The sequence below is a fragment of the Scyliorhinus torazame genome, chromosome 11 (genome assembly GCF_047496885.1).
Source record: "Scyliorhinus torazame isolate Kashiwa2021f chromosome 11, sScyTor2.1, whole genome shotgun sequence".
Classification (NCBI taxonomy): domain Eukaryota; kingdom Metazoa; phylum Chordata; class Chondrichthyes; order Carcharhiniformes; family Scyliorhinidae; genus Scyliorhinus; species Scyliorhinus torazame.
In genome coordinates, this window is record NC_092717.1 from 151,429,804 (window position 1) to 151,446,980 (window position 17,177).

A 17,177-nucleotide genomic window follows, 5' to 3' on the forward strand; every position below is an offset into this window, starting at 1 on the left:
AGAATCCGAACCAGCTGACTTATTCAGTCACTAAAGCAGTAATCTGAACTATAATTACAAGGTTCTTTACAATAATCCTGATTTTGAAAGTTGAGTTTTTCCTTTTCTAATCACAACTTGGACACCATATTTCGACATCTTTTCCTGATGTATTATTATTCCAATTCCAGAAACTTAGTTAGCAGTGAAATAGCCAACTTTGTGGCATCCATCGTTTTAAATCATATGCTAAGTGGGCAGCACAGTAGCATAGTGGTTAGCACAATTGCTTCATAGCTCCAGGGTCCCAGGTTCGATTCCCGGCTTGGGTCACTGTCTGTGCGGAATCTGCACGTTCTCCCAGTGTGCGCGTGGGTTTCCTCCGGGTGCTCCGGTTTTCTCCCACAGTCCAAAGATGTGCAGGTTAGGTGGATTGGCCTTGCTAAATTACCCTTCGTGTCCAAAATTGCCCTTAGTGTTGAGTGGGGTTACTGGGTTATGGGGATAGGGTAGAGGCGTGGGCTTGGGTAGGGTGGTCTTTCAAAGAGCAGGTGCAGACTCGATGGGCCGAATGGCCTCCTTCTGCACTGTAAATTCTAAGTCCAGGAGCTCACTAGGCATCCAATAGCAGTGATATCAGCAAGTAGGGTAAGCATCCAATTTCATTAAAGTATCCTCATAGGTGGCAAACTGGAAAGTTAAAAGCACTGTAACCTCAGTTTAATTTTCAGATAGTGAAATAAATAATGATGGTGATTGTCTTAAGCTAGAAGCTAAAATACCATAAACAACCTTGTATCGTGGGGCAGCACGGTTAGCACTGGTGCCGAGGTCCCAGGTTAGATCCCAGCTCTGGGTTACTGTCAGTGTGATGTTTGCACATTCTCCCCGTGTTTGTGTGGGTTTTGCCCCCACAACCGAAAAAATGATGTGCAGGGTAGGTGGATTGGCCACGCTAAATTGCCCCTTGGAAAAAATCAATTGGGTACTCTAAATTTATTTTTAAAAAACAACCTTGTATCAAGAAGGGGACATTTGATGTGCTCCACGTGTTATCAAGAAATGGCTGAAGGCACTGGATATTTCAACGGCAATGGGCCCTGACAACATCCTGGCAATAGTACTGAAGGGAGTAAATTGCAAATGTTAACCAATGTTATAAAATTTGGTCCAAGCGAAGGTTACCTGTTGCCTCCTTCACCTGTAGTTCACTAATCTCCCAGTTGCTTCCTTTTTCCTTTTGTATCTCTCAACATGAGCATATTTTTAGCTCTGTAAATTTAGCCCTGGTAATTGTCCTTCACCTTCATAGAATTTACAGTACAGAAGGATTTCTTTTGGTCCATAAACGCAGATGACCATGGGCTGCTTTCCCCTTTTTTTTGTGGGGGAGAGCTGACGGGTATTGATTTAACTTAAGGATCACCACACCTCCAGGTGAGTGCCAAGGTTGAAAAGGTGGGCCTTTGCCCTCAGCCGGGAACCTATGCTGTTGGCCTTTCTCTGTATCACAAACCAGCCTTCCAGCCAACTGAGCTGAACTGGCCCCTTTTGTTAAATATAAACATAACCATTGTTAAGCCCTGCAATTGGATCCTTTTGGCAGCCTTGGACCCATCCTTCTCTTTTCTCTGACCTCTTCCACATCTTTTCTTATCCGAAGATCTGCTTGTGCTGAATACTTCACTGATCTAGATTTTTGTGTGTGGAAATTTGCAGCCTTCCTGTAAATCCGACCATCAGTGTTACACTTTTCCCACCCACAATGACCAACCTGGATCAACGAAGCCACTGTTGTCAACACCCAACTTTCCTGTAAATTGGATCTAGGCCAAAGTATTGAGAATAAGAGTTCAACTAATTTGACTTGCATACAAATCGTTAAATAAAGTTTGTGCAGTCACATGTTTCATGTCAATTGTAGAGCTTTCCTCTACATCTCCATCAATGTCAGGAACCTAACCCAACTACACCCCTCCCCTTCCACCCCATGGAGCAGGGATATATGGGCCGGGATTCTCCCCTACCCGGCGGGGCAGGGGGGTCCCAGCAGGATGGAGTGGCGGGAACCACTCCGCACCTTTTGGGCTAGGCCTGCGCCGGAGTGGTTGGCGCGCTGTCGGCTGGCGGGAATGGCCTTTGGCGCCACGCCAGTCGGGGCCGAAGTGACTGCGCCGGCCGGCGGAAGTCCGCGCATGCGCGGGAGCGTCAGCGGCTGCTGACGTCATCCCCTACGCCCCCGCGCATGCGCAGGGGGCTGTCACTTCCGCATCGTGGAGGCTATGGCCGAGGCGGATGGAAAAGAGTGCCGCCATGGCACAGGCCAGCCCGTGGATTGGTGGGCCCCGATCGCAGGCCAGGCCACCGTGGGGCACACCCCCTCCCACAGGGCCTGGTCGCCCACGCCGCCGGTAAGGTAGGTGGTTTGATTCACGCCGGTGGGACTGGCATGACCGCAGCGGGACTTCGGCACATCGCGGGCCGGAGAATCGCCGGTGGCGCCGCACGATTCCCGCCCCTGCCAAATTTTCGGTGCTGGAGAATTCTGGGGGGGCGGGATTCACGCCACCCCCCGGCAATTCTCCGACCTGGCGGAGAATCCCGCCCCATGATACCACTGCCTACACTCAGTAAATACTAGCTACCGATACACCGCAGCAACAGCAAACCTACCTTGATAGCCCCTCCCAGCTTGTCACCCTCTATCACTAAGAAAGATTAAAGTAATATCTTGGGAGTATCATCATCACTTTCTAAGTTGCACACATTCCTGATCTAATGGAAGGTAGAACAGGCCTGAAGGTATAAATGACCTCCTGTTCCTATGTTCTTGACTTGGGCATCCATCACTATTCCTATTTTGTTGCATATGAGGGGGCAAAAAAACCATCACTACTGTCTTAGGATGTCTAGGGATGGAGAATAAAATGATACTTAGCTGGTGAATCAGGGTGTCTACAGATGGAGAATAAAATTCTACCTGGCGACTTTATCCCATGTTCTGAGAACAATGGAATGTGTTACGATCCTTGGCCTGATCCAGGATATGGGGAAGGTCTTGTTTTGTTTAAAGTACTTGAAGATTGCGATTAAAGACAACTACGTTTGGAACAAAGTCACTGATGTGTTCGGTGTTCTGGATCACAAACAGGTCACCAACACTGGAAGTGGTGCAACTCTATTTTATTATAAGGTTAACTATATTAACATACTTGAACTGTGGGTAAATGCAATACCAGCTTCTTTTTTTAAAAAAATATATTTTATTCAAATTTTTTCGGTCAAACAAGAACAGTACAGGATTTTCCCCTTTTTACAACTTTAAAACAATATAAATAATAATGACCGTTTTTTAACAAATAAATAATATATTAACTAAACGGCAACTGCCAACAACAAAATAACTCTCCAGAACAATGATGTCCCACACGCCAGTATAAATAGCTAATATACAAACAACTATAGGAAACCCCTGAGGGCCCGCGTTGTCCCTCCCCTCCCCCCCAGGTTGCTGCTGCTACCTTCCCCATTTCCCTTATCATTCTGTGAGGTAGTCAAGGAACGGTTGCCGCCACCTGGTGAACCCTTGAGCCGAACCTCTTAGTGCGTACTTTATCCGCTCCAATTTTATAATCCCTGCCATGTCGTTTATCCAGGCCTCCACGCCCGGGGGCTTAGCTTCCTTCCACATAAGCAATATCCTTCGCCGGGCTACTAGGGACGCAAAGGCCAAAACATCAGCCTCTCTCGCCTCCTGCACTCCCGGCTCTTCTGCAACCCCGAATATAGCCAACCCCCAGCCTGGCTCGACCCGGACCCCCACCACCTTTGAAAGCACATTTGCCACCCCCACCCAGAACCCCTGTAGTGCCGGGCATGACCAAAACATGTGGGTGTGGTTCGCTGGGCTTCCCGCTCATCTCCCGCACCTGTCCTCCACTCCAAAAAATCTACTTAACCTTTCTCCAGTCATATGTGCCCTATGTAGAACCTTGAATTGTATCAGGCTGAGCCTGGCGCATGAGGACGAAGAGTTTACCCTACTTAGAGCATCTGCCCACAGCCCCTCCTCGATCTCTTCCCCCAGCTCGTCTTTCCATTTTCCCTTCAGCTCATCCACCATGATCTCCCCCTCGTCTCTCATTTCCCTGTATACATCTGACACCCTACCATCCCCCCCCCATGCCCCCGAAATCACCTTGTCCTGAATCTTGCGCCGGGAGCTGCGGAAATTCCCTCACCTGTTGCCTCGCAAAAGCCCTCAGTTGCATATACCGAAATGCATTCCCCGGTGGCAACCCATATTTTTCCATCAGTGCTCCCAGACTCGCAAACGTCCCATCTAGGAACAAATCCCTCAATTGCACAATCCCTGCTCTCTGCCAGACTTTAAATCCCCCATCTATCTTCCCCGGGACAAACCTATGGTTGTTCCTTATCGGGGACCTCCCCGAGGCACCCGTCACTCCCTTATGCTGTCTCCACTGCCCCCAAATTTTCAGTGTTGCCACCACCACTGGACTTGTGTACTTTTTCGGGGAGAACGGTAAAGGCGCCGTCGCTCATGCTTGCAGGCAGGTTCCCCTACAGGACGCCATCTCTAGTCTTTTCCACGCCGCTCCCTCCCCTTCCCCCATCCACTTGCATACCATTGATATATTGGTGGCCCAATAATAGTCACTTAAGCTCGGCAGTGCCAGTCCCCCCCTATCCCTGCTACGCTGCAGAAACCCCCTCTTCACTCTTGGGGTCTTCCCAGCCCACGCAAAGCTCATAACGCTCATCCACTTTTTTGAAAAAAGCCTTGGTAATCATCACAGGGAGGCACTGGAACACAAAAAGAAATCGCGGAAGGACCACCGTTTTGACCGCCTGCACCCTACCCGCCAGTGACAGGGGCACCATGTCCCATCTCCTAAAATCCTCTTCCATCTGCTCCACCAATCTTCCTAAATTAAGCTTATGCAAGGTTCCCCAGTTCCTGGCTATCTGGATCCCTAGGTACCGAAAATCCCTTGTTACTCTCCTCAGTGGCAAATCATCTATTCCCCTGCTCTGTTCCCCAGGGTGCATCACAAACAGCTCACTCTTCCCCATATTCAGTTTATATCCCGAAAATTCCCCAAACTCCGAGTGTCTGCATTATCTCGGGCATCCCCTCCACTGGGTCCGCGACATACAACAACAAATCATCCGCGTATAATGACACCCAGTGCTCTTCTCCTCCCCTAAGTACTCCCCTCCACTTCCTAGAGCCCCTCAGCGCTCTGGTCAGTGGCTCAATTGCCAACGCAAACAGTACCTGGGACAGGGGACACCCCTGTCTTGTCCCGCTATATAGACGGAAGTAGTCAGATCTCTGCCTGTTTGTGATCACACTTGCCACCGGGACCCTATATAAAAGCTGAACCCACCCAATGAACCCCTCTCCAAATCCAAATCTCCTCAACACTTCCCACAGGTAATCCCACTCCACTCTATCAAATGCTTTCTCAGCGTCTCCCTCCGGCGGGGACATCATCATCACACCTAGCAGCCTCCGTATATTAGTGTTCAACTGTCTCCCCTTAACAAACCCAATTTGATCCTCGTGAACCACCCCTGGGACATAATCCTCTATCCTCGTCGCCATCACCTTGGCCAAGAGCTTGGCATCTACATTCAGAAGGGAGATAGGCCTGTAAGACCCGCACTGCAGCGGGTCTTTGTCCCTCTTCAGGAGCAACGATATTGTCGCCTCCGACATCGTCGGGGGCAACGTCACCCTTTCCCTGGCCTCGTTAAAGGTTCTCGTCAGAAGCAGGGCTAGTAGGTCCATGTATTTCCTATAAAATTCCACCGGGAACCCACCTGGTCCCGGGGCCTTCCCTGCCTGCATGCTCCCAATCCCTTTTACCACCTCCTCCACCTCAATCTGTGCTCCCAATCCTGTCCTCTCCTGCTCCTCCACCTTCGGGAATTCCAGCTGATCCAGGAAGTGCATCATTCCCTCCTTCCCTTCCGGGGGTTGAGCCTTATACAGCCTCTCATAAAATGCCTTAAACACCCCGTTCACCCTCTCTGCTCCCCGTTCTATCTCACCCTCCTCGTCCCTCACCCCACCTATCTCCCTCGCCGCCCCTCTCTTCCTCAATTGTTGGGCCAGTAACCGGCTCGCCTTCTCTCCGTACTCATACTGTACTCCCTGTGCCTTCCTCCATTGTGCCTCTGCCCTGCCCGTGGTCAGCAAGTTAAATTCCGTATGCAACCTTCGTCTTTCCCTGTACAGTCCCTCATCCGGAGCCTCTGCATACTGCCTATCCACCCTCAAAATTTCTCTCAACAATCGCTCCCTCTCTTTACTCTCTTGTTTCCCCTTATGGGCCTTTATGGAAATCAGTTCCCCTCTGACCACCGCCTTCAGTGCCTCCCAGACCACTCCCACCTGAACCTCTCCATCATCGTTAATCTCCAGGTACCTTTCGATACATCCCCTCACTCTTACACACACCCCCTCATCCGCCAACAGTCCCATATCTAATCTCCAGAGTGGGTGCCGTTCCTTTTCCTCTCCTACTACCAGATCTACCCAATGTGGGGCATGGTCCGAGATGGCTATGAATACTCCGTCCCTGTCACCTTCGGGATCAGTGCCCTTCCCAGGACAAAGAAGTCTATCCGAGAATACACCTTGTGGACATGAGAGAAGAAGGAAAACTCCCTACTCCTGGGCCTAGTGAATCTCCAGGGGTCTACTCCTCCCATCTGCTCCATGAAGTCCTTAAGCACCTTGGCTGCTGCCGGCCTCCTCCCGGTCCTAGACCGGGACCGGTCCAGCCCTGGATCCTGCACCGTGTTGAAATCTCCCCCCATTACCAACTTTCCCGCCTCCAGGTCCGGGATACGCCCCAGCATACGCTTCATGAAGTTTGCATCATCCCAGTTCGGGGCATATACGTTCACCAGAACCACCGCTTCCCCTTGTAATCTGCCACTCACCATCACGTATCTACCCCCACTGTCCGCTACTATGGTCCTCGCCTCAAACACTACCCGTTTCCCCACTAATATAGCCACCCCTCTATTTTTCGCATCCAAGCCCGAATGAAATACCTGTCCCACCCATCCTTTACGTAATCTGACCTGATCCGCCAGTTTCAGATGCGTCTCCTGTAGCATGACCACATCTGCCTTTAATTTCTTTAGGTGCGCGAGTACCCTTGCCCTCTTAATCGGCCCATTCAGCCCTCTCACATTCCACGTGATCAACCGGGTCGGGGGGCTCTTTACCCCCCCCCCTGTCGACTATCCATCCCCTTTTTTAGACCAGCTCCTCACCCGGTTCCCACGCTCCCGTTTGTCCACCCGACGGTGTCCTCCCGTCCCGACCACCCCGCCCCATAACAGCTCCCCCTTTCGCTTAGCAGCAGCAACCCAGTTAACCCCCCCCCCCTCCGCTAGATCCCTTTCTAGCGCAATTGCTCCCCCCATGTTGCTCCCAGAAGTCAGCAAACTCTGGCTGACCTCGGCTTCCCCCGTTTATCCTTGGCCCCCCATTGTGTAAGGCCCCCTCCTTCCTGCGCTCCCTTTCCCGCCGCAATTACCATAGCGCGGGAACAAAGCCCGCGTTTCCCACTCGGCCCCGCCCCTAATGGCACTGCTCCCTCTCTCCTTCCCCCTCTCCTTCCCCACCGGCGCCCGCAGTTCCCCATACCCCCCCCCCCCCCCCCCCAACGAGGGGAATAGAGAAAATTTTCCCCCCCTTCCCCGTCCCATACAGTCCCCCCACTACTTTATTACAGAAACTCTTTCTCTCTCTAGTCTAGTCCAACTTCTCCTCTACAATAAATGTCCACGCCTCTTCTGCCGTCTCGAAGTAGTGATGTTTCCCTTGGTGTGTAACCCACAGTCTCGCTGGCTGCAGCATTCCAAATTTAACTTTCTTTCTATGTAGCACCGCCTTGGCCCGATTGAAACTCGCCCTCCTTCTCGCCACCTCCGCACTCCAATCCTGGTAGACGCGGATCACCGCATTCTCCCACCTGTAGCTCCGTGTCTTTTTCGCCCATCTCAGGACCATCTCCCTGTCCTTATAGCGGTGAAACCTCACCACTATGGCTCGAGGTATTTCTCCTGCCTTTGGTCTTCGCGCAAGGACTCGATATGCTCCCTCCACTTCCAAGGGGCCCGTCAGGGCCTCCGGTCCCATTAACGAGTGAAGCAATGTGCTCACATATGCCCCGACGTCCGCCCCCTCTGCACCTTCGGGAAGACCCAAAACTCTTAAGTTCTTCCTCCTCGAGTTATTCTCCAGGGCTTCCAGCCTCTCTACACACCTTTTATGCAGTGCCTCGTGCGTCTCTGTCTTCACCACCAGGCCCTGTATTTCATCCTCATTCTCGGCAGCCTTTGCCTTCACATCACGAAGCTCCAACTCCTGGGTCTTCTGTGCCTCCTTTAGCCCTTCAATCGCCTGTAGCATTGGGGACAACACCTCCTTCTTCAGCTCCTCCACACAGCGCCGCAGGAACTCTTGCTGTTCTGGGCCCCACACCGAACGGCCTCCTTCCGCCGCCATCTTGCTTCGTGCTTCCCTTCCTTGCCGCTGCTCCTGAGGATCCTCTGCAATCCAGCCACTACTCTCTCCTTTCTCCATATATATCCGGGGGGATTCCCTTCTATTTCACCGCACAATGGTTTTAGCCGTCAAAAATTGCCGTTGGGGCTCCTAATAAGAGCCCAAAAGTCCGTTCCAACGGGAGGTGCCGAAACGTGCGACTCAGCTGGTCATCGCCGCACCCGGAAGTCAATGCAATACCAGCTTTAACCCTTGCTTAGTCCTAACCAGGTGATGCACTCAGCACTGGTGAATGTCTGTGTTGCAGGCTGTGAGCTCTGTGCTCCGAGCTGGCTGCTACTAGAATGAGCGGGAACTCCTGTCCCCTGTCTTTATAGTGCGTGTGCTCTCACTGGTGATTGGCTGCGGTGTTGTGTATGCTGATTGGTCCTACTGCATGTCCAGTGTGTGTGTGTGTCTGCACCATAATATACTGGTGTATATTATGACATCCCCCCTTTTATATAAAGAACAAGTGCCTCCGTGACAATAAATATTGTGTAATGAATGTACTGGACTATGAGTGTGCATGTTATTTACATGACTATGTACATGAGGCTAATCTACACGGGAAGGTGCCTGGTCCAGAGAAATAGGGTGTCACACCAATAATGAAATGAATATTATAGACAATGAATATACGATGAAACAGGATAACAGAGCAGATCAAAGAGTCCAACATTGTAAAACTCATAAGTCAAGTCTCTGAGGTGGGTGATGAATTCTGGTTGACCGCCTCAAGGGTGGGTCAGGAGCTATCAGCTGAGGAACGGGCTGGGCCACGGCAAAGAGGAGAATGCAGAGTATTCGGAATTTCCACATAGTCCAGGTTGGGGACAACAGGAGGGCGTGGCACCGGTGGAGGATCATGTAGCGAGCGTGGAACGAGATGAAGAGCACGCCGATTGCGGTGGCGAATGGAACCATCTGGCAGACGAACCAGGAACGGGGGGGGGGGGCGGGGGGAGACACCTGCCGAAGAACCACAGCAGTTGCAGACCAGCCACCCTCCGGAAGATGGATGCGGACGTTGTCATCCGGCGCCAGAGCAGGGAGACCAGTCGCCCAAGTGTCCTGCGCCGCCTTGTGTTGTGCATGAGACTATTGCATCTGCTGAAGGACCGGGACGTGGTCGAGGTCTGGGACATGAATGGACGGCACCGTGGTCCTGAGGGTGCGACCCATGAGCAGCTGGGCTGGCGACAGGCCCATGGAGAGTGGGGCTGAACGATAGGCCAGCAAGGCGAGGTAGAAGTTTGGATGTCACATGCACAAAGTTGTACCTGCTGGCAAAGTTGGACCATTCCTGGCTCGCGAAGCAGGAGCCATTGTCCGACATCACAGTGAGTGGGATGCCGTGACGAGCAAAGGTCTCTTTGCAGGCAGGGATGACCGCCGATGATGTGATGTCGTGCAGGCGTACAACCTCCGGGTAGTTCGAAAAATAGTCTACAATCAGAACATAGTCCCCGCCGAGCGCATTGAACAGGTCAACGCTTACCTTAGACCAAGGGGACATGACCAACTCATGGGGCTGTAGGGTCTCACGTGGTTGGGCCGGCTGGAGCCGCTGACAGGTGGGGCAGTTGAGCACTGTGTTGGCGATGTCCTCATTGTTGCTGGGCCAGTACACAGCCTCTCGGGCCCTCCGTCGGCACTTCTCCACGCCAAGATGGCCCTCATGTAGCTGTTCCAAGACGAGCTGGCGCATGCTGTGCAGGATAACAATGCGGTCCAGCTTCAGGAGGACACCATACTGCCAGATCGTCTCTGATATTGTAGAACTGCGGGCATTGGCCCTTGAGCCACCCGTCCGTCATGTGGCGCATGACACGTTGTAGTAGGGTGTCAGCCACAGTCTCGCGGCGAATGTGGATAAGGCGTTAATCTGTGGCCGGCAGATTGGAGGCCATGAAGGCCACATGGGCGTCAACCTGGCAGACGAACCCCTCTGGGTCACACTGCGTGTTGACTGCCCTGGACAGAGCGTCGGCTATGATCAGGTCCTTGCTCGGGGTGTATAGGAGCTGGAAATCGTACCGCCGGAGTTTAAGCAGAATGCGCTGGAGGCGAGGGGTCATATCATTCAGGTCTTTTTGTATAATGTTGACCAGCGGGCGATGGTCGGTCTTGACAGTGAATTGGGGGAGGTCGTACACGTAATCATGAAATTTGTCGATCCCAGTCAACAGGCCCAGGCATTCCTTTTCGATCTGCGCGTAGCGCTGTTCCGTGGGGGTCATGGCACGTGATGCATATGCAACGGGGGCCCATGATGAGGCCTCATCGCGTTGCAGGAGCACCGCCCCAATGCCGGATTGGCTGGTATCCGTTGAAATTTTTGTTTCCTTCGTGGGATCAAAAAATGCCAATACCTGGGCCGTGGTAAGCTTGGTCTTAAGCTCCTCCCATTCACGCTCGTGGGCAGGAAGCCATTGGCAGTCTGTCATCTTCCTGACCAGGTTCAGGAGAGCTTTGGTATGGGAGGCGAGGTTGGGGATGAACTTCCCCAGGAAGTTGACCATGCCCAAAAATCGGAGGACCGCCTTCTTATCCGCTGGCTTCTGCATGGCCGTGATGGCTGCCACCTTGTCCGCATCCGGCCACACACCCAACCGGGAGATGTGGTCCCCTAGGAACTTGAGTTCCGTCTGGCTGAAGGAACATTTGGCTCTGTTGAGGCGAAGGCCTTGGTCCCGTATTTGTTTGAAAACGCGCTGGAGGCGACTGATATGCTCCTGCATTTGGTGGACCAAATGATGATGTCGTCAACATAGACGCGCACACCCTCAATCCCTCCATCATTTGCTCCATGATCTGGTGGAATACTTCTGATGCCGATATAATCCCAAACGGCATCCTCTTGTAGCAGTATCTGCCAAACGGGGTATTAAAGGTACTCAGCTTTCTGCTGGACCTGTCTGGTTGAATTTGCCAGAATCCTTTCGAGGCATCAAGTTTGGTGAAGATGTTGGCCCGAGCCATCTCGCACGTGATCTCCTCATGCTTGGGGATAGGGTAATGCTCCCTCATTATGTTGCGATTCAGATCCTTTGGGTCAATGCAGATCCGGAGCTCGCCGGAAGGCCTCTTTACGCACACCATGGAACTGACCCAGTCGGTTGGTTCTGTCACTCTGGAGAGCAATCCTTGGTCCTGGAGATCCTGCAGCTGCTGCTTGAGGCGGTCCTTGAGGGGTGCTGGGACTCTGCGAGGTGCATGCACCACAGGCGTGGCGTCTTGGTTGAACAGGATTTTGTAAGTGCATGGAAGCGTGCCCATGCCTTCGAAAACATCGCGGTGCTGGTCGATGATGGAATTGAGTTGCGCCCTGAAGTCCGCATCCTGGAAGGCAGACGTGTCCTCTGGAGAGAGAGAGTGTACTCGTTGAACGAGGTTTAGGAGTTTGCATGCCTGTGCGCCTAGCAGAGAGTCCTTCGAGGAGCCCACGATCTCGAAGGGAAGGATGGCTTTTCGCCATTCGAGTTGTGCGTCATTTCGAGTTGGCATGAACCGGTAGCCGTAATGCCGTTGCCATTGTAGTCCACTAGTTGGCAGGTCGACGGAAGAATGGTTAATTTAACTCCAAGGGTCTGAAAGTCTGACCACGCTAGGAGATTAGCGGAAGCACCAGTGTCCAGGCGGAATCGTATCTGGGATCGGTTGGCCGTCAGGGTGGCACACCACACGTCGTCTGGATCAATGCTGTGCACCGACAGCGGCTGGTGGTTTTGATTCGGGGACAGCCTGTTCCTTGTTATAACAGCGACTCGAAAAGGCTCCCTCGGGTCTTCGGTGTCACTGATCTGCGGGAAGTCGGAATCGGACTCGATGAACGTGGGTTGAATTGCCCGACCGTTCCTACGAGGCTGGCTGAAGCGATGCGAATTCGCAGGCTGAGCTGCTCGACAGCAGGCAGAATAGTGGCCAAGTCTGCCACATCGTAGGCATTGTCGCGATTTTGCAGGACGTTGCCGCTTTAAATGGGCGGAGCCACAGTTGCCGCACATCGTGACGTCAGTACGCTCGTTGGCCATCGCGCATGCGCGGTGCGGTCCTGCATGGTGCGCGCCTGTGCATCACGTTCCTCCACGTCACCGTCCCCTTGTTTGGCGCGTACAAGCGCGGGAGGTCGCGAAAAGCGCGCGAAATGGCCGCCCTCATCCAGGCTGCAGCCTTGGAGGTGTTCAATTGTTTGGACCCGTTCCGCCTCGTGGGGATCTTGCCGTGCCTTTTCAGCCGCCTGTATGTGGGAGTACCGGGTGGTGGCATTTTCATGCAGGACACCGGTCTCGATGGCAGTCGCTAGGGTGAGTTGGTTAATTTTGAGGAGCTGCTGACGCAGGGGGTCCGACAGAACACCAAATACGATCTGGTCGCGTATCATGGAGTCGGAGGTGGGCCCGTAGCCACAGGACTGCGCAAGGATGCGGAGGTGTGTTAAAAAGGATTGGAAAGGCTCGTCCTTACCCTGCAAGCACTGCTGGAACAGGTATCTTTCGAAGCTTTCATTGACCTCTATGCTGAAGTGGGTATCGAATTTGAGGAGAACAGTCTTGTACTTTGTCTTGTCCTCGTCGTCTGCGAATATGAGGGAGTTGAAGATGTGGATGGCGTGTTGCCCGGCCGTGGAGAGGAGCAGAGCAATCTTCCTGGTGACCGAGGCGTTCTCCCTGTCCGTGGCTTCGAGGAAGAGCTGGAAGCGCTGTTTAAAAATCGCTCTGGTTTTCCCACTGGCGGGAGCACTTGGGACTCCGGAACGGAGAATTCTGCCCAAGGGCTGCTCGATGTAAAGCTCTTTCCCTATTGTGGCTGCTTTGCTGAAATAGATTAAAGTGGGGCGAATTGGCCTGCTGCTCACTCATGATTACTGTTCAGCAACCCATGTTGGAAGGTGCATGATTGTAGATGTCAGCTGTGGACAGGTCAGATGCATTTGTCCTGATTGCTTCAATCATTGCCCTTCAGTTTGAAGCTTACGATTGAAATAATGAAGGTTAATTGAGCAGGATTGCTGAATGGAAAACTACATCAGCAAAGAATATGCATTAAGGAAAAGTGGGAAAATAAAAAATTGGATTAAAAAAAAGATTATGGGAAAATAATTAACTTTTTATTATATTCAACATTCCTGATGAATTCAGTTGACAGTATACATTTCTCAGATAGTAATTTAATTTCCATTATAGTTCACGTTAGTCATACGGTGTGCCTCGTCAGGCTTGGGTCAATCCACTGACAGCCTGGGCCAGAATTTTCATCTGCGGAGAAGCTTTGTTTGAAGGGAAACAGGATATTAATTGCTGGGTTAACTGGTTACAGGGCAGATTTGTAAAATGTATGCCAGATAAGGATTATTTCAATGATGTATTAAAATGCATTACATGATACAGAAAATCTAGAACAATGCACTCACAGCTGCTGCATCATGAAATCAGTAATAATCCTTTGCTCTTATATCCACCAGGCTTTATTTTCCTCTTCAAACAGTATTGGAAACCTCTGCAGTATTAATTCCAGGAATAAGAATTAAGATTGCAATAGGATGCATCAAAAAAATTGGGACTCTATTCTCTAGAATAGAGAAAGTTAAGAAGAGATCTACTAGAGCTATTCAAAATTATGAACAGCCTTTCATAAAGTAATTAAGAGAAAAACTAATTCTGCTAATTAGTGATTCATTGACTGACCCCAATAATAATTTTCCTGTCCTTATCCAGGTAGAGTGTGTAGCGCACAAAGACTCCGTGAGACGAATAGAGTGAAGTCAATGAGGCTTTATTAAGCGTGTCTGTTCCCCCGCAGCTCGATAGTAAACTGGCCTGCGGGGGAAGACTCCGGCTTCTTATACTCCGCCTTCAGGGCGGAGCTAGAGGTCAACGGCCAACCAGGACCCGGGATCTGTCAGCCAATGACATTAGGGCTTCCAGTCCCACATGACCCCCAATACATACTACCACAGAGTGAATCCAACTATTTTGATTGAACCAAATAAACTAAATTAAATAAATTGAGGGACAAATTAAAAGACCAGCCCCTTAAAGGGATACTGCCTTAAAACACACCACAAATGAAACTTAAAACATCAAACTAAAATGTGATTGTAGCGCACAAAGACTCCATGAGACGAATAAAGTGAAGTCGATGAGGCTTTATTAAGCGTGTCTGTTCCCCCGCAGCTCGATAGTAAACTGGCCTGCGGGGGAAGACTCCAGCTTCTTATACTCCGCCTTCAGGGCGGAGCTTGAGGTCAACGGCCAACCAGGACCCGGGATCTGTCAGCCAATGACATTAGGGCTTCCAGTCCCACATGACCCCCAATACATACTACCACATTCACCCCTTGTTAAAAATGAACCCGGCGGTGTGATGCTTCGTATGGTGGTAAGGGTTTACAGGGCTGGTCCTGGGAGGATAAAACATTCACATGGCAACATTAAGGGCATTTAAAAGTTTATTGGATAAACATATTGGTGATAATGGTATAGTGTAGGTTAGATGGCTTTTGTTTCGGTGCAACATCGTGGGCCGAAGGGCCTGTACTGCGCTGTATTGTTCTATGTTCTATGTTCTAATACGGCAATACAGTATTGGACAATTTTGTCCTGTTGCAACTATTTACAGAGGGTATAGGAAGAAAAGCAAAATGTTCTTGTGAACAGTCCATATTTGTTTTACATCGACGCCACGAGTCGGTCGGGCGGTCTGGTCGTCCGTGTCGATCGCCTCGGCCCCGGCGGTGGTGGTGGTGCTTGTACCAGTGTTGTCGCCTCCAGGAGCCGTACGGTTTCAGCTGTTGGTGCAAAGGGGAGGGGGACCGATCCTCCTGGGAAGGGGGCGGTCGCGGGGTGCGGCGGTGGCAGGAAGGGGGGGGGGGTTGGGTTGATGGTGTCGGGGGGGTGTGCGTGTTGCCGGCGGGCGCCAGATCCCGCAGGGAGACCGTGTCCTGTCGGCCGTCGGGGTACTCCACGTAGGTGTACTGGGGGTTTGCGTGGAGGAGGTGAACCCTTTCGACCAACGGGTCCGCCTTACGTGCCCGCACATGCTTTCGGAGCAGGATGGATCCTGGGGCCGCCAGCCAGGTCGGCAGCGACGTTCCAGAGGAGGACCTCCTAGGGAAGACAAGGAGACGCTCGTGAGGCGTTTGATTAGTGCTCGTACATAATAACGACCGGATGGAATGGAGAGCGTCCGGGAGGACCTCCTGCCACCGTGAAACTGGGAGATCCCTGGACCGTAGGGCCAGTAGGACGGCCTTCCAGACCGTGCCGTTCTCCCTTTCTACTTGCCCGTTCCCCCGGGGGTTGTAGCTGGTCGTCCTGCTTGAGGCTATGCCCTTGCTGAGCAGGAACTGGCGCAGCTCGTCACTCATGAAAGAGGACCCCCTGTCGCTGTGGACGTATGCGGGGTAACCGAACAGTGTGAAGATGCTGTTCAGGGCTTTAATGATTGTGGCCGCGGTCATGTCAGAACAGGGGATGGCAAAAGGGAAGCGGGAGTATTCGTCCACTACGTTAAGAAAATATGCGTTGCGGTCGGTGGAGGGGAGGGGCCCTTTGAAATCGAGACTAAGGCGCTCGAAGGGGTGGGAAGCCTTAATCAGGTGCGCTCCATCTGGCCTGAAAAAATGCGGCTTGCATTCCGCGCAGATGTGACAGTCCCTTGTGACTGTACGGACCTCCTCTAAGGAGTATGGGAGATTGCGGGACTTGATGAAGTGGTAAAACCGAGTGACCCCCGGGTGGCAGAGGTCCTCGTGGAGGGTTTGGAGGCGGTTAATTTGTGCGTTGGCACATGTGCCGCGGGATAGGGCATCGGACGGCTCGTTCAGCTTTCCGGGACGATACAAGATCTCGTAGTTGAAGGTGGAGAGCTCGATCCTCCACCCCGCAGTGCATTATCGAACATGAAGGTTACCGACCGTTGGTCGGTGAGGAGAGTGAATCTCCTGCCGGCCAGGTAATGCCTCCAATGTCGCACAGCTTCCACTATGGCTTGGGCTTCCTTTTCCACTGAGGAGTGGTGGATTTCTGAGGCGTGGAGGGTCCGGGAGAAAAAGGCCACGGGTCTGCCCGCTTGGTTAAGGGTGGCCGCTAGAGCTACGTCGGAGGCGTCGCTCTCGACCTGGAAGGGGAGGGACTCGTCGATGGCGCGCATCGTGGCGTTTGCGATATCCGCTTTGATGCGGCTGAAGGCCTGGCAAGCCAGGGAAGGTCGTGGTCTGTATTAGGGGGCGGGCCTTGTCTGCGTACTGGGGGACCCACTGGGCGTAGTACGAAAAGAACCCCAAGCAGCGTTTCAGGGCTTTTGGGCAGTGCGGGAGGGGAAATTCCATGAGTGCGCGCATACGTTCGGGGTCGGGGCCTATTATCCCATTGCGTACTATGTAGCCCAGAATGGCTAGCCGGTCGGTGCTAAAAACGCACTTGTCCTCGTTGTACGTGAGGTTCAAGGCTTTGGCGGTCTGGAGGAATTTCTGGAGGTTGGCGTCGTGGTCCTGCTGATCGTGGCCGCAGATGGTTACATTGTCGAGATACGGGAACATGGCCCGCAACCCATGTTGATCAACCATTCGGTCCATCTCCCGTTGGAAGACCGAGAC